Genomic DNA, 2,668 nt, shown 5'->3' with positions numbered 1-2,668 from the left:
TCTTACTCACACATCATCACTTTGCCTATAGAATAAAATTTTAAATTTTTATCAATGACATTTAGGATATGTCACCAACTGACCTTAAATGAACCTCTTACCTTCTCAATGACTGCATACTGACACAATCTTATGTTCTAGCCATGGTAAGCCATGTCTTTTAAGACCTCATACTTTCTGTCATGACCCCATATGGAATGCCCATTTCTCCCTTCTCTTTTTATCAAAAAAGCACTCTTCAAGGCTCAACTGAAATTTCACCCTAATATTTTTTCATCCTTCTTCTGCACTCTACATCAGCTCCTTGTACCGCCATTATAAAACGTATTTCAACTCATTTTATTCCATCTTTTATTATATTTAGTTTTTATGTAAGTGTCTCTTCGCTGACCCCCTCTACAATTCACACTCTTGAATACCAGAGGCCATGTCTCATATATTCATTCATCATTTCTAGTAAGTATAATAAATCTTTGATGAATATATGCCTGCCAGTTCTCGACGGCAATTATAAAAATGTTTTTTTTCCATTTCACCTGTTCTTGTTTAGATGGTAGTGTCATGAACCCATTATAGATTTTATTAACAGCTGTCACTTGGAAAAAATAGCTTATACATGAACTGTGGTGTCTCTACACTGAGTGCCTTGAGGACTCTGACTTACATTTTGTCTCTATCTCACTAATAATATACCTGGGAAATATTAGGCTTATAGTAAAGTGTTGTTGAATAAATAAACGAACATCCAAATGAAAATATTTCTTCTACAGACAAAAAACATGGACATATTGCCCTTGTATCTATTATATCTGAACAATATAATGGATATAACGTACACTCCTAACTTAAAAGTTGCAAGAGTGAAATTCAGTACCTAACAGTGCAAATATTGGTGTGCCACTCTCATTTTCCTTTAATTGTGTTGACAATCCTTAGTTTCAAGATAATTGTTATTATAGATGTTTCTTAAATAACTTGAAGCTGTTTATAAAAGGAAATTAATATAAAAACACATTTAAATGTGTGTCATTTCATAAAATAAAAATGTCATCATGAATACTATAATTAAGGCTAAAAAGGCAATTAGACTATAAACACATAATTTCAAGGCTTTCATTTCTCACAAGAATATTTATGAAGGTGAAAGTTTTCATGGCTGTTCTTAGACTAACTGTCCATTTATTTAAAAAGTTGTGGGAAAATGAGTCACTATTTGTACTGAATTTAGCTTTAAAAATATATTCTATATGAATTATTTATATGCTTTTCTCACTGTTAGATGATTCAAAACAATTTTATCTTAAAATGTCAAGCTTGTCATGTGTGCAATACTGAATGGTGATACTTGACGTTTCTGTAATTAAGTGAGTTTGATTTTCAAAAATTGAAAATATATTTGGGATAGACCTTGAGAACATTATACTGAGTAAAATAAGTAAATCAGGAAAAGTTAAAAACTATGTTTTCAGGCATAGGTAGGATATAAACCTGAGACTCATGGACACAGATAAAAATAAAGTGGTTACCAAAGGGTGGGGGATATGAGAGAGGGGTGGGGGAAGGGTGTAAAAAAGAACAAATATATGTTGATGGAAAATAATTTGATTTTGAGTGATGGGTATACAACATAATCAACAGTTCAAATACTATAGAAATGTTTACCTAAAACCTATGTACTCATATAGATCAGTGGCATATTGTTGAATTTAACTTTCTAAATAAAATTAAAAAAAATATGTTTGTGGAATTTATTTTAAAATTTTTATTTTGAATTAATTGGGTTGACATGTTTTCAAGTGTCCCACTCAATATGCCACCCTCGACACACCACATCAAGTCGTCCATTTCCCTTCAAAAGCCTCTTTGCACCTCCATTTTTCCTCTTTGATCCTCTCCCTCTACCTTCAACCCCCCTTTCCCTCTGGTTATTGTTACTTGTTGTATGTATAAATGTGTTATGTATATATAATGTTAGCTAGTGTCTTCACCTTTTTTGATTCCACTCTCACTTTGCCCAGCCCTCTGATAGTAACCATCTGTTCCCAGTGATCCTGCCTCTGTTTTTTTTTTTTTTTTTTTTTTTTTTTTTGGTTCCTCAGCTTATTGTGTCCATTAGATTCCATGTATAAGTAAGATCATATGGTATTTGTCTTCCTCTGCCTGGCTTTTTTCACTTAGTATAATAATCTCCAGGTCCATCTATGTTGTCGCAAGAGGTAAGAGGTGTTTTGTGTTTCTTTTGTTTTTTGTTTTTTGTTTTTTTTACAGCTGCATAATATTCCATTGTGTAAATATTCCACAGATTTATTTTATCCACTAAATCACTGATGGATACTTGGTCTCTTTCCAGATCTTGGCAATTGCAAACACTGCAATGAACATGGGAGTGCATATATTCTTTGCAATTATTGTTTTAGGATTCTTAGAATATATTCCTAGAAGTGGTATAGTTGGGTCATAACACAGTTCCATTTTTAATATTTTGAGAAATCTCCATACTGTTTTCCACAGTGTCTGCACCTGTCTGCATTCCCACCAGCAGTGCAGGAGTGTTCCCTTTTCTCCACAACCTTGCCAGCACTTGCTGCTTGTTGATTTGTTAATAAAAGCTATTCTGGCAGATGTGAGGTAATACCTCATTGTGGTTTTAATTTGCATCTCTTTGATG

This window comes from Saccopteryx leptura, chromosome X (assembly GCF_036850995.1).
Source record: "Saccopteryx leptura isolate mSacLep1 chromosome X, mSacLep1_pri_phased_curated, whole genome shotgun sequence".
Taxonomy (NCBI): domain Eukaryota; kingdom Metazoa; phylum Chordata; class Mammalia; order Chiroptera; family Emballonuridae; genus Saccopteryx; species Saccopteryx leptura.
This window is presented reverse-complemented; position numbering follows the sequence as displayed.